The 25647-nt window shown below is 37.8% G+C and overlaps 1 pseudogene; it reads left to right on the top strand.

Annotated features, from left to right (window-relative positions):
* The first annotated feature begins 4094 nt into the window (after positions 1-4094).
* LOC124991257 (ferritin light chain-like) lies at positions 4095-4959 on the top strand (annotated as a pseudogene).
* Positions 4960-25647: the final 20688 nt, after the last annotated feature.

The following is a 25647-nucleotide window of genomic DNA, read 5'->3' as shown; positions in this document are numbered from 1 at the left end:
TAAGAAAATTGTTTTGGAAATATGAAATATGCTTGGCAAACTAAAGATTTTTAGAAATTAAAAGTTATGAAGTTATATTTCTAGAGTTGGTCTAGATAATAAGCAAACATGCAACTCCTTTTTATTTTCCTCAAAAAATAAAGTTACCATTACAATAAACACAGATCTTAAATGTTCTTATTTAGAGATATGCCTCTTTGTCTTTTTGAATGGAATTTAGAGAATGCATGTGGTGTCTTAGATATTGACACAGAATATACCAAAGCTGCTGGTTGGTAGAGAAAAAGAGTATTGAGAGATGCAGGCAGGAGATAAAGAATGAATGGAGAGGAGATGCTAACAAGACATATTGGTAAAAGACATTGTGAGATGTGGGCTTGAGAATCTGGAAAGAAAGTGTCATGTATGTAGGAATCAGGTCTTTCTCTCCCATTCTGGCAATGTGCAAACCATGGCTCTGGGAGTACCAGGGGGACGCAACCATGGTATAAGCAGTGGGGATCCTGTGAAATGTCCCCTCAACATAACATCAGTGATTCTGTTTTAGGCAGTGTCAAGGGCAGTGGACAATGGCCAGGGTCAACTGGAGACAATAACATGGTGGATCCTAAGCGGGAACTAGTTTTTAAACATCTGCAAGGCATAGTGCCAATGTTACACCATTCCAGTGTCATCCACCATCTACGTTTTATTCAGTGTGACACTCAGTTGTAGGAGTGACATTCACCTAGAACGCAATGTCAGTCCTGTCCCCTGGAATTGGGTAATGTGGCCGCCTGATCTTGGGAATCATCTCTTTTGTAGACTCCCAGAAATAATTATAGGCTGCTTTTTATGAGCTGCTGAGGTTCAAACCATTAAACTGGTAGAAACTCAAACCATTATGATTTTGAATTTTCAGTTACTATATCCTCATTTTATTCCTGTGGTTTAATAACATCTGGGAAACTCTCTAATCAGAGATTGTGTTAGAGCAGGGACCCATCTGGAGCCCAAATTCAAGATTCAGGTGTTCCAGATTCAAGTGTATTTGTAGGACTGGTGGGACTTGCTTGTCAACACTCCATTTGCATGAGGGCTTGCGGTAATCTTGTAGGTGGGTCAAGGATCATAAATCAATGTTAAATGGAGTGATTTTCAGAACTGTATAATATCACTCAGATTGTTCTCCATTCCTAATCATACCTGAGTTTTGAGGAAAATCTGTAAAAAGCTTGCATTTAATTTAAATTTGTTCAGCATGGAGCTTATGGCAATCTCCTATGGGAAAAACACAAACATAAACTGTCCTGAAGTAGAGCCATGACATCAGAAGAAAAGAATTATATACTTTTTTTTTTTTTTTTTTTTTTGGTACTGGAGCTTGAACTCAGGGGTGCTTCTTCGCTGAGCTAAAGCCCTAGCCCTTTATTTATTTATTTATTTTTTTGAGACAGGATCTTGCTAAGTTGCGAGGCTGGCCTTGAGCTTGTGATCCTTTTACCTCAGCTCCTGAAACGCTGGAATTACTGGTATGCACCTCTGCACCTGGCTACCTCTGAGAAACATTACCTGACACGGTCTAGGCCCAGAGAGCCAGGACACTTGGCCATGGGTCCAGAAATGCCTTGTTAGGGGTTTTGTCAGACCTGCCAAGTTGTAAAGACAGGTGGGTCCAGGGGTAGTCCATAGAAAGTTTGAAATGTTACAGTCAAGATAAAACTTGACCAGGCCCAGAGGGCACAAGTAAATTGTAGGGGCAGGTGAGGTATACCCCCATGTCACCTGCTGCTGTAGTTGCACAAGTACCCTTCTGTTAGGTCAAATCTATGGTTGTATTATAGGAGGAGGTCCTATAAACCAGCCAAAGTCCAAACTTGATTTCCAGAAGTGTCAAAAAGAAATGTGGGTTCAAACCACTTCACAGAAGAAAATCTACAAGCAATCAACAAACATATGGAAAAATGTTCAACATCTCTAGTAATAAGAGAAATGCAAATCAAAACCACCCTAAGATTCCATCTTACCCCAATTAGAATGGCGATTATCAAGAATACAAGCAACAACAGGTGTTGGCGAGGATGTGGGGAGAAAGGTACACTCATACATTGCTGGTGGGGCTGCAAATTAGTGCAGCCACTCTGGAAAGCAGTGTGGAGATTCCTCGGAAAACTTGGAATGGAACCACCATTTGACCCAGCTATCCCCTCCTTGGCCTATACCCAAAGGACTTAAAATCAGCATACTACAGAGATACAGCCACATCAATGTTCATAACTGCTTAATTCACAATAGCCAGATTGTGGAACCAACCTAGATATCCTTCAGTTGATGAATGGATAAAGAAACTGTGGTATATATATACACAATGGAATATTACTCAACCATAAAGAATGATAAAATTATGGCATTTGCAGGCAAGTGGATAAAATTGGAGAATATCATGCTAAGTGAGATAAACCAATCTCAAAAAACCAAAGGACGAATGATCTCACTGATAAGTGGATGATGACACATAATGGGGGTGGGAAGGGTTAGTGTTAGGGTTAGAGTTAGGGTTAGGGAGGGGGACAAGAATGAAGGAAGGACTGTATAGAGGGAAAAGAGGGGTGGGAGGGGTGGGAGGAAGGGAAAAATAACAGAATGAATCAAACAACATTACCCTATGTAAATTTATGATTACATTAATGGTATGCCTTTACTCCATGTACAAACAGAGAAACAACATGTATCCCATTTGTTTACAATTAAAAAAAAAAAGAAATGTGGGTTCAAACTGAATATGAATGGTGGCTACATTGTATATAAACCTTTAGGGATGACCCTGAACAATAGTGGGCAGGGATATTTTCCCCATAGACAAGCTATGAGTGGTTAAACTGGTCATCCACGTTCTGTGAAGGAAGTGGCCATAGATGAGAATATTTGTGGATTCCTGGACAGTGGTCAATGAACAAGGGCCTAGAAATAAAGGACTGATGGATGAAAGACAACGAAATCTAGAGAAGAGACATGTGAATAGGTAGATGAAGATTGGCACAAAATGTGTAGATCTTCATGTCCAATGTCAACCCAACAGAGAGCATCCAATATGGTTAAGGCATTTGATGGTTAATTTTATGAGTCAATTTGACTGGGACACAGGCCGCAGAGACATTTGGTCAAATATTAATCTGGATGTGTCTGTGAGGGTGTTTCTGGATGGCATTGGTAGTGTGAGGAAACCAGATTGCCCTCACTAATGAGGGTAGGCTTTGTCCAGTCAGTTAAAGGCCTGAATAGAACAAAAAGACTGACCTTCCTGCAACTAAGGCAGAATTTCCTCCTGCTCAACTTCATTGACATCAGTATTTTTCTTGCCTGTGCTCTTTTTTTTTTTTTTTTTTTTTTTTTTTTTTTTTTTTTTTTTGCGGTGCTGGGGATCAAACCCAGGGCCTTGTGCTTGCAAGGCAAGCACGCTACCAACTGAGCTATCTCCCCAGCCCTTGCCTGTGCTCTTGAACTGAAACATTGACTCTTTCTGGATGTTAAGCCTGCTGGATTTTGGACTAGAACTATACCACTGGCTCTCCTGAATCTCCAGTTTGCCAACCGCACATCCTGGGGTTTGTTAGCATCCATATTTCTCCATAGAGAGTAGACAGATCTATACATAGATCTGGTTGACAGTTGGTTCTATATGATACACAGGCACTACCCAAAAGTACACAGCTGAATATTGGCCCCTTTCTGGGGTATCTCTGGAGGATTGTGGTGAAGGGAGATCCTCTGTGTTGGCAGAAATTTGAACAATGCACCTGGTTGTTCACTTTGCTTATGTTGTACTTGCCTAGAAATCTTAGTTTGAAAAGGAGAAATACTTATACCAGAAGACGTTTTTAACTCCAGTGAAATGTAATTTAAGACTACAGTTCAGAACCATTGCACTTGGAGGTCCTACGGATTCATCTCTTGCTTCAACAGTGGACGAAACAGACCCAGGGACTCCCTTTTCTTCTAGCTTCCAATCGCCTTCCAATCTGATCTCCATTTACAATCTCTGGGACCATCTTCTCACCCACCTTCTGCTTCCGGGACCAGCTAACTCCATTTTTTTGTGGTTAGCTCCTTATTGACGACCAACCGTGGCCTCCCAGATTCATCAGAATTATTCTACCAAGGTGGAGGCTGCCATCAACCGCCTGGTCAATTTACATCTGCAGGCCTCCTTCGCCCACCTCTCTCTGGGCTACTATTTCCACCGTGATGATGTGGCTCTGGAGGGCGTGGGCCACTTCTTCTGAGAGTTGACCGAGGAAAAGCTCAGAGTCTTCTGAGCATCTCCTGAAGATACAAAACCAACGTGGTGGCCACGCCCTCTTCCAAGACGTGCAGAAACCTTCTCACTATGAGTGGGGCAACACTTAGGATGCCATGGAAGCTGCCTTGGCCCTGGAGAAGAACCTGAACCAAGCCATTTTGGATCTTCATGCCTTGGGCTCTACCCGCATAGAACCACATCTCTGTGACTTTCTGGAGAACCACTTCCTTGATGAGGAGGTGAAGCTCATCAAGAAGATTGGAGACCACTTGACGAATCTCTGCAGTCTGGCAGGCCCCCAGGCTGGCCTGGGCGAGTATCTCTTCAAAAGAGTCACCCTCCGCACGCCTACAAGAAGGCCCTGGAGCAGTATGGCCTTAGATGGGTCTTCTTTGCATATCCTGGCATCAGAGCTTTGGCCTGAGCCTCTCTCACTAACTCCTAGGCAGCCTTTTAACCACCGTGGAGCCCCTCCCAAACCTTGGACAAAAAAATTACAGTTCAGCCACTCTGGGCTCCTCACACCTTTGAATCAACAAGCAAAGAAGGGAAATACAGTGTTGGCTAGGATGATTGTTCCTGACTACCAAGGGGGAAATGGACTGCTCTTCCATTATGGTAGTAAGGAAGAATATGTTTGGAATACAGGAGAGTTTAGTATTGCCATGCCCTGTGACTAAGTTCAGTGGAAAATTACAGTAACCCAGGCCAGGCAAGACTACTGATAGCCAGATCTCAGGAATGAATGGTTGGATCACCCACTGATAAAGAATCACAACCAGGTACTTGCTGAAGGCAAAGTAAATACAGAATGGATAGTGGAAAGTGGTGGTAAATACCAACTATGACCATCTGACTAGCTATAAGAGAAGAGGGACTGTAATTGTCATGAATATTTCTGTGTTATTTTGTTATGAATATGTATGCAAATATCTTTGTTTCCTCTCTTACTCTTTTATGGTATAACATAAGATATATTGGCTTTATATCACAGTATTTAAGTATTGTTAATGAATTAAGTAGTTAATTTATTTTTGTGGTACTGGAAATTGAACAGGGGTGTTCTACCTCTGAGCTACCTCCCCAGACCTTTTTATTATTTTTAAAAATTTGATACAGGGTCTTGCTAAGTTACCCAGGCTGGACTCAAACTTGCAATCCCCCTGTCCCAGGCCTCCTGAGTGGCATGCACCACAGTGCTTGGGTAAGTATCGTTAATTTTATATGATAGTATTTAAGTTATGAGATATCAAGGAAAAGAGTAAAGATCACTCAAGGACTTTGCCTCCTCTTCTGGGAAATGGGTTAATGTTTCCACTTGTATGCAGGATCATTGTATCGTGTTACATGATTACATCAGGCAAAATTATGACATTATTTTCTGTATTTGGAAGTTATATATAGTTTAAGAAGATGTGTATGGGTGCCAGCTTGATAAGGGGTGGGCCATTTCATGCATCAAACTGACTGGGCCACAGGTGTCCAGACATTTGATCAAATGACCTCAATGTTCTGGCCTCCCGCTTATCAAGGTTGTTGGAATGGCTGCTGCCAGTGAATTTCTAGCCTGCCAGCTACAGAGACAAATGCTGAGCTTCCCTTTATTGAGGAAACCAATGACCATGTGGTGGCAAGTTGGCCACATTAATAAGTATCTTGCTTTTTCTCATTTCATAATACCAGAAGTACCTGGTAATTCTTCAAAATCAACTGGAAGAGCTCTAATTTACTTATTTTTTTCTAAAATCCTTTTGATGCTTTTACTCATAAAGAATGTAGAAAAGTTCTGTTGATACTTACAAAAAAGTATAATTTGAATTGATATTGCCAGATTGTTTTCCAAGAAGGCTCTAATACTTCCTGTTTCCACTACAGTGGGAGAATCTCCTTTCCATATTCTTGCCAAGTGTAAGCATTATCACTTTTTATTTTTTGATAAATAGATTTGAAGTGACACCTCATTTGTTGCTTTAATTTACATTTCCCTGACTACTGGCAAAATGCTTGTATTTTAAAATATTTATTGGACATTAGATTTTCATTTCTAATGAATTGTCTGTTCGTATCTTATGCTTTTTTACTAGTCTTTTCTTCTCTTTCTGCTTCAATTTGTAAGATCTCAATATTATAGTTTTTGGATATTTTTCTTCCTTCTATATTAAAAATATTTTCTCTGAATCTATTACCTGTTTATTGATTTTGATTATATCTTTCATATTTATTCATACAAAAACTTTAAAATTTGAATTGAGTCATATATTTCTATTTTTTTCTTTTATAACTTTTGCACATCTGTGATCCAGATTACTTTGGAAACTGAAAGAGCAGGATCACAAATGCCAGGCCAGCCTGGGTAACTTACCAAGACCCTGTCTCAAAATAAGAAACAAAAAGGGCAAGGATGTAGCTCAGTGGTAGAGTGCTTGCTTAATGTTTGTGAGCCCTATGAGTTCAATTCCTAGTATCTAAAATTGTGTGTGTGTATTTATGTATATATATGTTATGCATATATGAGTGTATGTGTATTATATATTCATATTATATATACACACACACACACACATGTATTTAATACTTGGCTTTTCAAGCTTTCCTACCTACAGATTAAGTATATATTTTCCTATATTGTTCCCTTCAAGAATTTTGTTCGTTTCATTGATTTTTAAGTTTTCAAAAAAGTTCATCTGCAATGTATGTTTGTGTTTGGCATGAAATATAGATCTGAGGTTATTTTCTTTTAAACAAATAGTTTTCAAGCACCATTTATTAAATAATGCATCTTTTCCACAATGCTTTGGACCACACACTTTTATCACGTATTACTTTTCATATATGCATTGAGATCTCTTTCTGGATTTTCATTCCATTCAATTGATATTTGTCTGTATCCCTAAGTTCTATAATGATTTGGTAACAGTAACTTTTCAGTGTGTTCTAATATCTATGACTTCCTCACTGTTTATTTTGGTTTTCTTAGCCAATAATTTTTTCATATAATCTTTAAAGATATTTTACCACTTCTAACCCATACTTATACCCTATTAGACTATTTATTAGAATTTCACTAAATGTCTATACATCATTTTGAGAAATTATACTTTTTAATATTAATCTCATCTAAACACATGAATATGTTTCCTTTTGTTCAGAACTTGCCTTATGTTCTGATATAATATGTTATTATTTTCTTCATTTAAATTCTTTGCCTTTCTTGTCAAATTTATCACTTGAGATGAACTGGAGATGTTTTCTACCTATGTAGATGCAATATTCTGTCTCATTTCCTTTTTTAGAAGCTTATTAAAAGAATAGAGAAAAGAGTTATTACTCAAATATCTTTCTTCAGTTATATTACCAAATTCTTTTAATAATTCTAGTGTTTTTAACTTTTGAGTTTCATCTTCTTTCCCCCTAATATTTATACCACTTTTCACATATTACTGAAATGTATTGGACTATCCCAGATGATGTTAAATATAACATTGTTGATCTAACATCCCTGACTAGTTATTGATCTTAGTGAAATAGTTTTGATGTTTTGCTATTTAGGATATTTCCTGATTGGTTTGGATAAATAGCCTATTGTATTGTTTCCTTCTATTTTTAGTATGCAGATTTCTTTATCAAACATCTTTTCAGCTCCTATTGACATGTTCATATGGTGGTTCTCTTTAAATTTTTTGGTATAGTGCATCAAATTGAGAGATTTCCTGTAATTGAGCCATCTAAAAACCTTATTTTATTTCATTGCTAAATTCATTGTAATTGTTTAGAATCATGCATCTTTATAAACTTGGAAGTGGGTATCTATAATCATAAATGACAACTGGTCTAACATTTCCTGTTTTTTGTATTATGTTATTAGGTTTAGATTTAAAGTTGATCAACTTCATATAATGAGTTAGTGGACTTTCTATTTTTTTAATTCTTGTTGTTTGTTTTTTGGTACCAGAAACTGAACCCAGTGGTGCTTAATCATTGAGCCATATCCCCAGCCCTTTTTCATTCTTTATTTTAATTTTTATTTATTTTATTTTGGTATCAGTATTGAATCCAGGGCACTTAACCACTGAGCCACATATCCAGCCCCCTTTTTAATTTTTTATTTTGAGACAGGATCTTGCTAAGTTGCTTAGGGTCTCTCTAAGTTGCTGAGTCTAGCTTTGGACATGTGATCCTCCTGCCTCAGCCTCCCAAGCTCCTGGGATTACAGGCATGTGCTACGGTGCTGGGCCTTTCTATCTTTTTTGATAAACTGGAATAGTTAAACTTACAACTGAAATTTATAACAGGAAACGCTCTGATGCATTTTTCAATGTTAGCATTACCACTTTTCTGGTTCCACTGATGACAATTGGTTCTATTTGTATTTACTATATTTCTTGGGTCAGTTTTGTTTACATAAGAAATCATTCCCAGTTTTCAAATTTATTTTCTTAATGGTATATTTGATATTCTCCTACAGTCTTTTTTTTAATCATTCTATCTCTGATATGTCTCCTTTCTCATTCCTAAGTCTGTATATTTTTATTTTCTTTATTTCTCCCTGGTTAGATTGATAGTTTATTAACATTGTTAGGTTTTTCAAAGAGAATAATCCAAGTTATAAGGCATTACACATCTCCCAGTTGTCTTTGATGATAAAGAGGGATGGTGTATTTCCCCGTTAGAAATGTCAAAGGAACTTTTATTTAAAAACAATCCATACAATAGGCAAATTAGACAATTACAATGCAACCAGAAAATGATATGGAAAAAAGTGAAAAGGGATAGGAGTTAAGTATAATTAAGTCTTCATCATCATTAGTGAACTAAAACTAAATTTTTAAAATAAATGCTCATGGTTTTTCCAAACAGATATGTTTACTTAAGCAGACATACCATGCCAAGAGCACTCACTGGGGGAAACATATAGTCAAACTTGTACTGGGAAAAATTTTCTTCATTATCAAGAGTATTGTGTGTGAAATTAAACCTCAATCTCTCACCCTGCACAAAAATCAGCTCAAAGTGGATCAAAGACTTAGGCAGTAGAACAGAGACCCTGTGCATAATAGAAGAAAAAGCAGGCCCAACTTTCCATCATGTCATCTTAGGACCTGACTTCCTTAACAACACTCCTAAAGCACAAGAAGTAAAATTAAGAATCAATAAATTGGATGAAGTCAAATTGAAAAGCTTCTTCTCAGGAAAAGGAAACAATGAATAATGTGAAGACAGAGCCTGCAGAATGGGGGAAAATCTTTACCACATGCACCTCAGATAGAGCACTAATCTCCAAATATATAAAGAACTCAAAAAACTTAACACCAAAAAAACAAATAACCCAATCAATAAATGGGAAGACAGAACTGAAGAGACAGAAGAAGAAATACAACTGATCAACAAACATGAAAAAATATTCATTATCTCTTGCAATTAGAGAAATGCAAATCAAAACTAAGATTTTATCTCAATCTAGTCAGAATGGCAGTTATCAAGAATTCAAGCAATATAATAAGTGTTGGTAAGAATGTGGGGGAAAAGGTAAACTCATATGTTGCTGGTGGGACTACAGATTGGTGCAACCACTCTGGGAAGCAGTATGGAGATTCCTCAGAAAACTTGGAATGGACTCGACATTTGACCCAGCTATCCCACTCATCCGTTTACACCCAAAGTACTTAAAATCAGCATACTACAGTGACACAACCACATCAATGTTTATATCAGCTCAATTCATAATAGCTAAACTATGGAACCAACCTAGATGCCCTTCAACAGATGATGGATAAAGAAAATGTGGTACATATACACAATGGAATATTACTCAGCCTTGAAGAAGAGTGAAATTATGGCATTTGCCAGTAAACAGATGGAACTGGAGACATTATGCTAAGTGAAGTAAACCAATCCCCCAAAACCAAAGCCAAATGTTTTCTCTGATAAGGGGATGCTGATCCATAGTGGGGGTGGTTAGGGAAGAATGAAGGAACTTTGGATTATGCAGAGGTGAGTGAGGGGAGGGGTGGGGCAGTAGAATGAGACAGACATCATTACCCTACATATATGTATGATTGCACTACAGGTGTAACTCTGCACCATGTACAGTCAGAGGAATGAGAAGTTATGCTCCATTTGTGTACAATGTGTTAAATATGCATTGTCATATATAACCACCTAGACCAAATAAAAAAATTTAAAAAGAGTATTGTGTGTAGTAATGTTTGGTTCTTATTTTTTGAAGGATTTTAAAAATTAAAATGAGGAGATAAATGGATCCGATTTGTTAAGACCTTGGTTTTAAACCAAATGATGAATCTATGAAATCTCAAATAGACTGAAAACATTTTCTTTTTCCAGGGGAGAGTAACTGGAGATTTAACCCAGGGGCACTTTTTCACTGACTTATCCAGCCCTTTATATTTTTTATTTTGAAGACAGGCTCTCACTAAATTGCTTAGGGCCCTTCTAGGTTGCTGAGGCTGGCCTTGAACTTGCAATCCTCCTAACTCAGTCTCCTGAGTTGCTGGAATTATAGTCATGTGCCACCACACCTGGCTCCTGGAAAACATTTTTGACCAAAAAAAAAGAAAGAATATGGAAAAAATGGAAACCAAAAAGTAATTCATACAGAGGCAATGCTTGTTTAATAATTTAATTTGCTAAATTAAGAATATTAAAAAATAGCCAGGCCTGGTAGCACATACCTGTAATTCCAGCAGCTCTGGAGGCTAAGGTAGGAGGATTGAAAGTTTGAGGCCAGCCTCAGCAACTTAGTGAGACTCTGTCTCAAAATAAAATTTAAAAAGGGCTGGGGTGTGACTTAGTGGTAGAGGATCTCTTAGTTCAACCCCCAGTACCCAGAAAAATAAAAATGTTCAAAAATATTATGTATGATCATTCATTAAATAATCATGTTTAGCATATTAAAATTTAATGTACCACCAGCTGGACATGGTGTTGCATGCCTGTAATCCCAGCTGCTTGAGAGGCTAAGGCAGGAGGATCTGAGTTCAAAGCCAGCCTCAGCAATTTAGCGAGACCCTAAGCAACTCAGTGAGACCGTGTATCTAAATAAAATATAAAAAAGGACTGGGAATATGTCTCAGTTAAATGCCCCTGTGGTCAATCCCTGGTATAAAAAAAAATTTAATGTACCACCAATTAACATAATTCTATTTTCCATTTAACTATTTAGTTTTATTATAAATAACAACAAAGCTAATGGTCTGTCAAGAAATCTGGCATTCTTCATTTCTGAAAGTTTATAAGAGTGAGGTAAAAGCACAAGAAAAAATCTTAAACAGCCAGAGGAAAAAAATACTTTAATGTAGAAAGCATCAATTTTGCAGTGAGAAACTGGAGAACAGCACCCCAAATTAGTGAAATACATTTTTTTTTTAGTACCAAGGATTGAACTCAGGGGCACTCAACCACTGAGCCACATCACCAGCCCTATTTTGTATTTTATTTAGAGACAAGGTCTCACTGAGTTGCTTAGTGCCTTCCCGTTGCTGAGACTGGCTTCGAAATTGAGATAATTCTGTCTCGGCCTCCCAAATGGCTGGGATTACAGGTGTGTGCTGCCCAGCTTGCAGAACATTTAAATTGAATCTAATCATGCAAAATACACCTTTGAGATTTTTCAAGATGGCAGACTAGAGGGCGACTGCATTTCATGTTGCTCCAGGATGCAGGATTCAAAAGAGGAGATAGTGAGAGACTTGGGACCAACTCAAAGCTGCTGGGTGAGTCTCTCCCGTTGGGGAGGTGTCCCAGATGGGGCGGTAGCCCCGGAACGCAGGGAACTTTGTGAAGTAGAGTTGCTCCGCGAGACGCCCCTCCCCCCGCTGGAGCGGTGAACATGGACAACTGGGAACATCGTAGAGGAGGCGGCTCAGCACAGCGCTTGGACTCAGAGCAACCACTGGGGCTCCGGGCGGCTGCTAGAGGAGGAGCTGCGTGGTGAGCTGTTTGTACTCAGAACGATCGCTACTGAACACCGGGGGGCAGCCCGGAGGAAGAGGAGAAGCGCGGAGGGTTGCTTGGTCTAGGAGTGAATGCATCAGAGCCACAGGCGGTTTGCCAGAGGAGGAGGCGAGTGGTGAGTTGTTTGGACTCAAAGTGACCGCTCCTGAACACCTGGGGGGCTACCCCGAGGAGGAGGAGGAACAGGGCGGGTCACTTGGACTCGGAGTGACTGCCTAGGGCTACGGGCAGTTGGCGGGAGGAGGAGATGCAAAGTGAGTTGCTTGGACTCCTAGTGACTGCGTCGGAAACCAGGCGGCTGTCCGCAGGAAGAGGTGTGTGGCGGGTCTCTGCGTCTCGGAGCTATTGTACAGGGCTCCAGGTGGCGACTCAGAGGAGGGGCCGCATAGCCAGGCAATTAGGTGCAGAGTAGGGTCCCAGGACCTAGGCAGCTTCTTGGTGGAAGAGCCGCACAGAGAAACGCCTAGGGCGGAGTGAAGGTTCCAGGACTGCGGGCAGATTCTCTGAAGAGAGGCAGCCTAAGGAGACTCGTCTGCAAAGGGTGAGGCTCCCAGGCCCAGGAGGTAGGTCCGGGCCCCTGGGAATGATCGTTGCAGAGGAAGACAGCCCAGCCCAGGCGGTAGTTGTAGATTGAGGGGAACCTCTAGGAGGGGAACTGACCAGAGAGACCTCCCCACCGGGTGAGTCTTCCCTGCCGGGTGACGTTTTCCCACAAGGACGGTAAAACCAGAGACACAGGCACAAACAGGCCTTGCCTCAGTCCGCAGCCTAGTTCCCCTTTGGATGACCATTGGTCAACAAGTGGAGGCACCTCTGCCCTCTATCAGGGAATATACCCCACCTGAGGATCACCACCCCTAGAGAGGCAGCTTCCTTGTGGAGCACCGCATTATCAACTTCCTTCAAGACTTCAGGCTACTGAAGGATAAGAGGGGATATACTAGCAATCTTCAGGGACATTATAAGTCAATAGAGGAAATCTGCAATATCTTAATGACCCACTGATTCCCGAACAATATGAGAAAACAAGAGAAGAAATGCCCCAAACAAATCTAGATGTTACATCAATAAAATCCAACAATAGCATGGCAGAAGAAATGACAGAAAGGGAGTTCAGAATGTACATAATTAAAATGATCAGGGAAGCAAACAATGAGATGAAAGATCAAATGCAGGCATTGAATGATGAGATGAAAGAGCAAATGCAGGCATTGAATGATAGCACCAATCGACAGTTTAAAGAGCAAATATGGGAAGCAAAAGATCATTTCAATAAAGAGTTAGAGATATTGAAAAAAAAAAAAAACAAACAGAAATCCTTGAAATTGAAGGAAACAATAAACCAAATTAAGAACTCCATAGAAAGCATAACCAATAGGATAGAACACCTGGAAGACAGAACCTCAGATATTGAAGACAAAATATTTAACCTTGAAAACAAAGTTGAACAAACAGAAGATGGTAAGAAATCATGAACAGAATCTCCAAGAACTATGAGATATCATGAAAAGGCCAAATTTGAGAATTATTGGGATTGAGGAAGGCTTAGAGAGAAACAAACCAAAGGAATGAACAATCTATTCAATGAAATAATATCAGAAAATTTCCCAAACCTGAAGAATGAAATGGAAAATCAAGTTCAAGAGGCTTATAGGACTCCAAATACACAAAATTACAACAGACCCACCAAGGCACATTATTATGAAAATACCTAACATACAAAATAAAGACAGAATTTTAAAGGCTGTGAGAGAAAAGAACCAAATTACATTCAGGGGGAAACCAATACGGATATCAGCAGATTTTTCAATCCAGACCCTAAAAGCTAGAAGGGCCTGGAACAACATTTTTCAAGCTCTGAAAGAAAATGGATGCCAACCAAGAATCTTATACCCAGCAAAACTTACCTTCAAATTTGACGATGAAATAAAATCCTTCCATGATAAACAAAAGCTAAAAGAATTTACAAAAAGAAAGCCAGCATTACAGAACATTCTCAGCAAAATATTCCATGAGGAAGAGATAAAAAACAAAGAAGCAAATCAGCAAAGGGAGGAATTATCCTAAAGGAACTGTCAAATAAAGAAGGAACCAAGGTGTGTCAAAAATAAATAAATAAATAAATAAAATTTAAAAAATGAACCAAATGACCGGGAATACAAATCATATCTCAATAATAACCCTGAATGTTAATGGCCTGAATTCATCAATCAAAAGACATAGACTGGCAGATTGGATTAAAAAGAAAGATCCAACAATATGTTGCCTACAAGAGACTCAACTCATAGAAAGAAATACCCATAGACTAAAGGTGAAAGGATGGGGAAAAACATACCATGCACATGGGCTCAGCAAAAAAGCTGGAGTATCCATCCTCATTTCAGATAATGTGGACTTCAAGCCAAAGTTAGTCAGAAGGGATAAAGAAGGACATTTCATACTGCTTAAGGGAAGCATAAATCAGCAAGATATAACAATCATAAACATCTATGCCCCAAACAGTGGCTCATCCATGTATGTCAAACAAATCCTTCTCAATTTTAGAAGCCAAACAGACCATAACACAATAATACTAGGTGATTTTAACACACCTCTCTCACCACTGGACAGATCTTCCAAACAAAAATTGAACAAAGAAACCATAGATCTCAATAACACAATCAATAATTTAGACTTAACAGACATTTATAGAATATACCATCCAACCAAGAGCGAATACACTTTCTTCTCAGCAGCACATCGATCCTTCTCTAAAATAGACCATATATTATGCCACAAAGCTAATGTTAGCAAATACAAGAAGATAGAGACACTACCTTGTATTCTATCAGATCATAATGGATTGAAGTTAGAAATAAATGAAAGAGTAAAAAACAGAAACTACTCCAACACCTGGAGATTAAACAATATGCTATTATATGATGAATGGATAACAGAAGATATTAGGAAGGAAATTAAAAAATTCTTAGAGGTAAATCAGAAGAAACAAACATCATATCAAAATCTTTGGGACACTATGAAAGCAGTACTTAGAGGAAAATTTATTTCATGGAGCGCATTTAATAAAAGAAGTAAACCTCAACAAGTAAATGACCTAACACTACAGCTCAAAGCCCTAGAAAAAGAAGAACAGACCAACACCAAAAGTAGTAGAAGACAGGAAATAGTTAAACTCAGAGCTGAAATCAACGAAATTGAAACAAAAGAACAATACAAAAAATTGACAAAATAAATAGGTGGTTCTTCAAAAAAATAAACAAAATTGATAAACCTTTAGCCACACTAACAAAGAGAAGATGAGAGAAAACCCAAATCACTAAAATTCGGAATGAACAAGGAAATATCACAACAGACATGACTGAAATACAAAACATAATTAGAAGCTATTTTGAAAATCTATACTCCAACAAAATAGAAAATTTCGAAGACATCAACAGGTTTCTAGAGACATATGAATTGCCTAAACTGAACGAGGAGGACATACACAATTTAAATAGACCAATTTCAAGTAATGAAATAGAAGAAGTCATCAAAAGCCTACCAACAAAGAAAAGTCCAGGACCAGATGGGTTCTCAGCCGAGTTCTACAAAACTTTTAAAGAAGAGCTCATTCCAATACTTCTCAAAGTATTCCAGAAAATAGAAGAGGAGGGAACCCTCCCAAACTCATTCTATGAAGCCAATATTACCCTGATTCCTAAACCAGACAGAGACACATCGAGGAAAGAAAATTTTAGACCAATATCCTTAATGAACATCGACGCAAAAATTCTCAACAAAATTTTAGCAAATCGCATACAAAAACATATTAAAAAGATAGTGCACCATGATCAAGTGGGTTTCATCCCAGGGATGCAAGGTTGGTTCAACATCAGGAAATCAATAAATGTAATTCACCATATCAATAGACTTAAGGTCAAGAGTCACATGATTATTTCAATAGATGCAGAAAAAGTATTTGATAAAATACAGCATCCCTTCATGCTCAAAACACTAGAAAAAATAGGGATAGTGGGAACAATCCTTAACATTGTAAAGGCCATCTACGCTAAGCCCAGGCTAATATTATTCTAAATGGTGAAAAACTGAAAGCTTTCCCTCTAAAAACTGGAACAAGGCAGGGATGCCCTCTTTCACCACTTCTATTCAATATCGTCCTTGAAACTCTAGCCAGAGCAATTAGACAGACCAAAGAAATTAAAGGGATACGAATAGGAAAAGAAGAACTCAAACTATTCCTATTTGCTGATGATATGATTGTATACTTAGAGGAACCAGGAAATTCCACCAGAAAACTTTTAGATCTCATAAGTGAATTCAGTAAAGTAGTGGGATATAAGATCAATGCACATAAATCTAAGGCATTTTTATACATAAGTGATGAATCTTTAGAAAGAGAAATTAGGAAAACTACCCCATTCACAATAGCATCGCAAAAAATAAAATACTTGGGAATCAATCTCACAAAAGAGGTGAAAGACCTCTACAATGAGAACTAGAGAACACTAAAGAAAGAAATTAAAGAAAACCTTAGAAGATGGAAATATCTCCCAAGTTCTTGGATAGGAAGAATTAATATTGTCAAAATGGCTATACTACCAAAAGTGCTATACAGATTCAATGCAATTCCAATTAATGATGTACCTTACAGAAATAGAGCAAGAAATTATGAAATTTATCTGGAAGAATAAAAAACCCAGAATAGCTAAAGCAATCCTTGGCAGAAAGAGTGAAGCAGGGGGTATCGCAATACCAGATCTTCAACTCTACTACAAAGCAAGAGTAACAAAAACGGCATACTATTGGTACCAAAATAGAAAGGTGGATCAATAGTACAGAATAGAGGACATGGACACAAACCCAAATAAATACAATTTTCTCATAGTAGACAAAGGTTCCAAAAATATGCCATGGAGAAAAGATAGCCTCTTCAACAAATGGTGCTGGGAGAATTGGAAATCCATATGCAACAGAATGAAACTAAACCCATATCTCTCACCATGCATGAAACTAAACTCAAAATGGATTAAGGACCTTGGAATCAGACCAGAGACCTTGCATCTTACAGAAGAAAAAGTAGGTCCAGAGCTTCAACATGTCGGCTTAGGACCAGAGTTCCTCAACAGGACTCCCATAGCACAAGAAATAAAAGCAAGAATCAATAACTGGGATAGATTCAAACTAAAAAGCTTTCTCTCAGCAAAGGAAACTATCAGCAATGCGAAGAAAGAGCCTACAGAGTGGGAGAAAATCTTTGCCAATCATACTTCAGATAGAGCACTAATCTCCAGAATCTATAAAGAACTCAAAAAACTCTACACCAAGAATGCAAATAATCCAATCAACAAATGGGCTAAGGAAATGAATAGACACTTCACAGAAGAAGATGTACAAGCAGTCAACAAACATATGGAAAAATGTTCAACATCTCTAGTAATAAGAGAAATGCAAATCAAAACCACCCTAAGATTCCATCTCACCCCAATTAGAATGGCGATTATCAAGAATACAAGCAACAACAGGTGTTGGCGAGGATGTGGGGAGAAAGGCACACTCATACATTGCTGGTGGGGCTGCAAATTAGTGCAGCCACTCTGGAAAGCAGTGTGGAGACTCCTTAGAAAACTTGGAATGGAACCACCATTTGACCCAGCTATCCCACTCCTTGGCCTATACCCAAAGGACTTAAAATCAGCATATTACAGAGATACAGCCACATCAATGTTCATAGCTGCTCAGTTCACAATAGCCAGATTGTGGAACCAACCTAGATATCCTTCAATTGATGAATGGATAAAGAAACTGTGGTATATAGATACAATGGAATATTACTCAGCCATAAAGAATGATAAAATTATGGCATTTGCAGGCAAATGGATGAAATTGGAGAATATCATGCTAAGTGAGATAAGCCAATCTCAAAAAACCAAAAGACAAATGATATCGCTAATAAGTGGATGATGACACATAATGGGGGGTGGGAGGGGTTGGGAGGGATTAGTGTTAGGGTTAGAGTTAGGGTTAGGGAGGGGGGCAAGAATGGAGGAAGGAAGGACTGTATAGAGGGAAAAGAGGGGTGGGAGAGGGGTGGGGGGGAAAGGGAAAAATAACAGAATGAATCAAATAACATTACCCTATGTAAATGTATGATTACACAAATGGTATGCCTTTACTCCATGTACAGAGACACAACATGTATCCCATTTGTTTACAGTAAAAAAAATACACCTTTGAACACTATCAATATGTGCTAATTCTGATTTTTTATATTTAATAATAATTATTATCACTTATTTTAGTGTACTATATGCCAAGCAGAAAAGAAATTATAATAATCTCAATTATTCTTCCTAACAACATTGTTAATGTGTATTATAAGTATCTTGCTCAAAGTCAGCTTACACCATTGGTCAGTCTATCAATAACATTTCTAAGGTGTGATTCCAGTGGATTAGTGATTTCATTTATATTCAAAATATAAAATTTGTTCCCAAAGACTGCCTTAATTATGCAGTGTAGCAGTGGACATTTCTAGAATCTATAATTCAGAATTGAGAAAAGTACATAAGCCTTTCTACATATATACACATACCCATACCTCTTCTATCTTCAACACATCCTCCTTGCCCCTTAGCCTGTCTTCTCCATCCTACCTCTTCCTCTTCCTCTCCCATCCCAAATAACCTTTCTCACATGCTTGAAGTCATCTTTTATTTACCTTAGTGTGAGAGTCACATATGGTGGTTATCTACATATAAGACACATATGAACACATTCTATTTAATTATACCTGTGATGACGCCTCTTGTGGATTTCAGGGTCTAGGCTTGTCCTCTGCAAAAATTCCTAGCTCACCCAAAACCCTACACTGGTTTCTGTCCTCTGTTAGTTTTAAAGGTTTTAGCAATATAGGTAAGTTAGCAATCATCCACCCAGTTATTCAAGCCATAAACTTAGAAATCACCCTTGAGTTTTCCAAATCATTACCCCCAAGATATGTCCCAAATCTTTCTCCTTCTCCCTCTTGTCACTACTACCATACTTGTTTAATTGATTATCTTTTTTCTAGAAATAACAATTTAATAGACAAAATGTTATTTCTGTGAATAAAATATTAAAACATTGCCTTTTCTTCATTCAACAACATGAAGAGGTGGTTGTTGTTACATATTTAAACTCTAAAATCAAATCAACTTTACTGGACACTAAGGAACAAGACTGACCTGATACACAGAGACATAAACATAGCAAAATGCATGGTACCCAGGTCCAGAGCTTTCAGGGAATTTCATCATATCTCTCACCAATGTTACATCATCTCACTCACCAGGGTTACATTTCCAATATAATGATCATTTTAAAAAATCTTATATGTTATAAATCCAAACCACAAAACATCTCTTAAACATTATTTTACTCAAAGTACAAATGGATTCCTGGAAATCATATTCACAATGCTTCCTAACTAGATTTTATGGAATCATAAATGTGTTTAGCTGTGTCTTGGGGCTTAAATTCATTGGAACACAGTCCACAATATTTTCTCATCCTACTTACCTTGGGCATACAAGTTCTCAAAACTAATAGTCATACAATGAAAATCAAACGGCTACTCTAGATTAAAGTATCACTTTTTCCTCAATAAGGAGATCAGAAATACCCCAATATAAATAGTTTGTGCAACCAATATTTTGCCAAAGATAAGTTAAAGCAGCCTTAATGATGCCCTTTTCTATAAGTTACAAATATTTTATTGTTAATCATCAATAATGTGTTTTAGAGACAAAAAAATTCTTTTTTTAACCTGTTTTTTGTGAATATTTTCTTCCCCCAACCCTGAAGCCCACTGGACAATTTCTTCTCATAAATAAAAACAGCTTCCCCTACATTGTGGAAAGAAATTCACTAACTCAAGACACAAAGCTTCTGCTTCTATTTGAAATAAATTTGAGAACTTGAATCTTATTTCAAAACTGACTTAACAACAACAGGGATGGCAGCATGTCCTGTCGCACTGTGCTACCTGTGCTTTGCCCTCAAAGGATCTTTTCAAGGAGGACACCAGTTTTCTATGTCTCTGCCCTTTGCTTGGCCTGGACCTCATTGGCACACAGTGTTGTATATAAACCTGAGCCATTGTCTTTGGGCAGAGTCCAGCAAAAAACTTGACTTCTCAGCCCCTCAGAGTGAGCTGGAGCATCTCACTAACTACTTCTGATTTTCACTGCCACAATTCACCCCAAATTGTAACAGGATTGAGTTAAATTTAAGTCCTAATTGAATTTTTAGAACAATGGGAAGAAAAGAAAATCTTCATAAACTTAAGAAACTTATTGAAATGGAAACTTGTTAAGGGGAAGGGGCAGGGCTAATTGATTAATGTGGGTAAAACCAAAACAAAACCAAGATGTTTTAAGGAAAGGTTTCCATGAACAAGAACCGCTCCATGAAAAGTTTGATCTTGCTCAGAAAAGCCTGAGGAGAGAGGAAAATAAATGTGGACGGAAGAGTGTATATCAGAGGCAAATGGCCATATTCTGACGTGAAGTCTATTTTGATGAAATTCTTCAAGTGTTCGCACTTTCTAGAAATGTGGCAAAACAGCTATTCAGTTGAAACCACCCAATGAAATAAGGCTAAATGTCCTCTTGACAGGGGAGAATGCACAGAGACAATGGGCATCTCAGTGGAAACAGGCCTCAGAGTGACATTACCTTAAGAGAAAAAGCACCTCAAGTTGATTTAGGGTTCCAGCACTAGGAATATGGGGAAAGAGGACACACATTTTGCTAACACATGTATCAACTCCCCTCTGGTGTCCGTGCATCATGGTAGAATATCCATGACTGTGAGGGGAGGGATCGGTTCCACAAAGACTCCACTGCAACACATACACCTCACCCCTGGTGTGTCTGGAAGTGCTGAGAGAAATCTGGGAAGTCTCAGAGCTAGCTGTCTGATCTCCATGAAGGCTGAACTTACGCAGATTCCCAGCTAACCCCTAGGTAGAAATGAACATTTTTACCTCCAGCATATAGGAAAACCCATTAAGTCAACATTTGAATGGAAAACAGACCACAAACACATGGCCAAGGGTGTTGTTATTGCCAGGAATGCTAATCTTAAAGAACAGAGAAGAAAATACATCATCAATGACCTAACTTCAAACTTGGCAATATGTGTCAAATATTGTTTAAGAAGGAAGTGCCATACAGCCCAGAAATTTATGACAAACACTTTGGCAAAAATCATACACCAGACTGAAGATGAGCTCAAAAGGGGCCACAGGTTGACAAAGATGACCCTGAGGGTGACTTTTTTAGACACCAGGAAGTAGATCACAAAGGATAAGGAGCTAAAGTACAGCAAACTTAGCACTTTATGCTCCAGAGTTTACCTGTCAGGCAGATGATCTTCTAAAAATGTGAATCATTTTTATTTTATCACTTTCCTGCTCAAAACTATCCAATGGCTTCCTAATGCATTTAGAATAAAACCCAAATTGCAATCTTGGTCTAAAAGGTGTGATATAAACCAGACCCCCTTTCTTACTATTCTCATCTTTTTCATCCCATTCTCTGCTGTGTTTTCCTCCTAGTTTTTTCACTAGCTTGCTTGTGCTAGTGTGTGAGCTTTATGATTTGCATGCCATCTGTCGAACCAGATCTGGACCTGGAAATCAGGGGTTCTTCTTTGGACACCTGACCTATTAAAAGCCTAGGAGCAACCTGTGCATCACTGGTCCATTGTTTTTGGAACAGAGATGTCAAGATAATTCAATAAATAATAATCTTTTTAACAAATGGTAGTAGGACAACTGGTTAACCTTATGTAAATCAATAAATTTTAGTTCCTACTTCACACTATATTAACAAATTAACTCAAAATATATTAAAGATCTAAGTTTAAGCTAAAACTATGAATTTCTTAGGAGGAAATACAGGTATAATCTTCATGACCTTGGACAAGCAGTGTTTTTTAAATATGACACCCAAAACTTAACCAACTAAAGAAAATAGAGATGACTAGAACTTAACAAATTAAAACTTTTAGGGGTTGGGGGTTTAGCTCAGTGGCAGAGCACTTGCCTAGCACATGCAAGACCCTGAGTTTGGTCCTCCGCCCTGAAAAAAAAAATAAAACAACAACAAAAAAAAAACTTACATTTGTCAAACACCACCATCAATAGTGTGAAAAGACAGTTAACTCGCCAAATAGGAGAAAGTATTTCCTTATCTATCATATAGCTCATAAGAGTCCAGAATATGGAATATATAAACAACTCTTACAACTTGGCAATAAAAAAAACCCAATTTAAAATGGGCAAAGAATTTGAATGGAAATTTCTCCAGAGAAGATAAGTAAATGACCAGTAAACACATGAAAAGATGTTTATCATCATTAGCCATTAGGAAGAATGCAAATTAAAACAACAATGACATACCAACTCACATTCATAAGGATGGCTATCATTAAAAACAACCAGAAAAAAAAAAATAGATGTTGACAAGGATGTAGAGAAAAGTAACTTTCATACTTGACTAGTGGTAATGTAAAATGGTGTGGCCAATATGAAAAACAATTTAACCATTTATGAGAAAGTTAAATTAAGTTCACCATATGACCCAGCAGTTCCACCTCTAGGTATATATCAAAGAAACTGAAAACATGTTCACACAAAAGTTTGTAAATGAAAAATTCTTATTAGTATTACTCATAATAACAAGAAACACAAGATAAATGATCAACTGATGAATGTAATGTGTCCTCATAATGGAATATTATCCAGCCATAAAATGAAATACTATTACATTCTATAACATGACTTAACTAGATAACTTTTTTTTTTTTTTTTAATTTTCAGTGCTGCGAATTGAGCTCAGGGCCTCACACATGCTAGACAAGTGCTCTGCCATTGAGCTACACCCCCAACTCTAGAAAACATTTTGCTAAATGAAAGAAGTCAGGTGCATAAGGCTATATGTTATATGATTCTTTTTATATAAACTGTCCATAATATCCACAATAGATAAATAAATAGAGATAGAAAGTAGAGTAGTAGTAGTTGCTAGAGATTGAGGGGAGGAGGAAACGGTAAACAAGTGCTAAAGGGTACAGGATCTCTGTTTTGGTGTGATGAAATGTTCTGGAGTTAGTTGTTGGTGGTGGTTGCATAACTTTATGAATATGTGAAAACTCACTGAATTGTGGAAATTGTTAGAATGACAGATGTTATGGAAATTTCATGTTAAAAATCCAGAATAAGGGGCTGGAATTGTGACTCAGTGGCAGAGCACTTGCCTAGCACGGGTGAGGTACTGGGTTTGATCCTCAGCACCACATAAAAATAAATAAAGACACTGTGTCCAACTAAAAAACATATCTAAAAGAATCCAAAATAAAAATTGCATAGGGAAAATACCAAGAATTCCTAATGGCTATACAATGAGCAAGCCAGTAAGGAAACCATAGTACAGATGTAACTTTAGGATTAGATACTAATTTTATATAAAGTGTTGCAGCTGTGTCTAAGTTTGCAGATAATATGATTGAATATGGAGACTGTTCTGTGAACCCACAAAGCAACCATTAGAACTAATGAGTGAATTTAGCAAAATCCTAGATATAAGGTCATAAACAAAAATCAACTGTATATTTATATACTACAATAAACAATTAGAAAATGAAATTTTAAAAATTGCATTCATAATAATATTAAAAAACCTAAGACCAGGTGTGGTGGTTCATGCCTGTAATCCCAGTGGTTCGGGAGGCTGTGACAGGAGGATTGCAAGTTCAAAATCAGCCTCAGAAAAAGTGAGGTGCTAAGCAACTCAGTGAGACACTATCTCTAAATAAAATACAAAATAGGGCTAGGGATGTGACTCCTTGGTCAAGTGCCCCTGAGTTCAATCCTGGTATCCAGAACTAGCAAATAAAAAACCTAAAACACCTAGAAAGAAACCAAAGGTATGTAAAATTTCTATGCTAAAAATTGCAAAACATTACTGAGACAATGTTTAAAAGTCCTAGATAAATCAGAAAACATACCAAATTCATGGGTTGACTGATTCAGAATTGTTAAAGTATCAGTTCTCCTCCAAATACATCCATAGATTCAATAAAATCACAATTATAATTTCACTAACTTTCTTTTTTCTAAAAATTATATGAAAGCAAAAAAAGGTGCCGGTGGGTTGAGAATATCCAATGGAACCTTCAAAAGCACAACAAAGTTGGAGGACTAACATTAGTTGACTTCAGTGTTTACAATAAATCTAAAATAATGAAGATACTGTATTGCTGGCAAAAAGTTCAACAAAGAGATGAGCAGAACTGCAGAGAAATCCCAGGAACAGACTTACACTTACTTGTTTGATTTGCTACAAAGATGACAAATCAAAGGAAAGTCTTTTCAACAAATTGTACTAGAACAACTCAACATCAGTATGAAAAAAATGAGCCTTAACACCTACCTCAAATCATACACAAAAAAGAATTTTAGCTTGATTATAAACCCAAACACAAAAATTAAAACTATAAAGCATCAGAAGAAGACATAAGAGACTTGTAGGTAAGCAAAAGTTGTTAGAACACAGACTTACCTAGCCATAAAAGAACAGATTGATAAATTAGACAATAAAACTTTAAGGTGGTGGACACAGAGAAGAGGACCTGGCTCCTGCACCAATGAGAAGTACGAGCTGATCCAGAAGGCTGAACTAGCCAAGTAGGCCAAGCACTATGACAACGTGGCCATCTGCATGAAGTCTGACCCAGCCAGGCGTAGAGCTCTCCACCTAGGAGTGTAGCTTGTTCTCAAGTGGCCTACAAGAACATGGTGGGGGGCCACAGGTTTGCCTGGAGGGTCACCATTGAGCATAAAACTCACACCTTTAACAAGAAGTTGCAGCTGATTAAGGACTATTTGGGAGAAAATGGAGTTGGAACTGAGATTCATCTGCACCTTGGTCCCAGAATTGTTGGTAAGTATTTAATAGCCAATGCAACTAATCCAAAGAGTAATGCCTTCTATCTGAAAATGAAGGGAGATTACATCCTGTATCTTGCTGAAGTTGCATGTGGTGATGCTCAGAAACAAACGATAGATAATTCCTAAGGAGCTTATCAAGAGGCATTTGACATAAACAGAAAGACATACAACCCACACACCCAGTTTGCCTCAGGCTGGCTCTTAACTTTGCTGTTTTTGACTGTTTGAGATTCCTAAAAACCCAGAGCTTTCCTGCACAGTGCTAAATAGACTTTTGATGAGGCCACTGCAAAACTTGATAAACAAGACTCATGCAAGGAGACCATCATTGTCTGCCACTGCTTAGAGACAATTTAACATTATGCATTAGAGACAATTTAACATTATGCATATCATACAGAAC

The sequence above is a fragment of the Sciurus carolinensis genome, chromosome 8 (assembly GCF_902686445.1).
Source record: "Sciurus carolinensis chromosome 8, mSciCar1.2, whole genome shotgun sequence".
NCBI lineage: Eukaryota > Metazoa > Chordata > Mammalia > Rodentia > Sciuridae > Sciurus > Sciurus carolinensis.
Note: the sequence above shows the minus strand (reverse complement) of the source record. Positions and strands in the feature narration are given on the sequence as shown.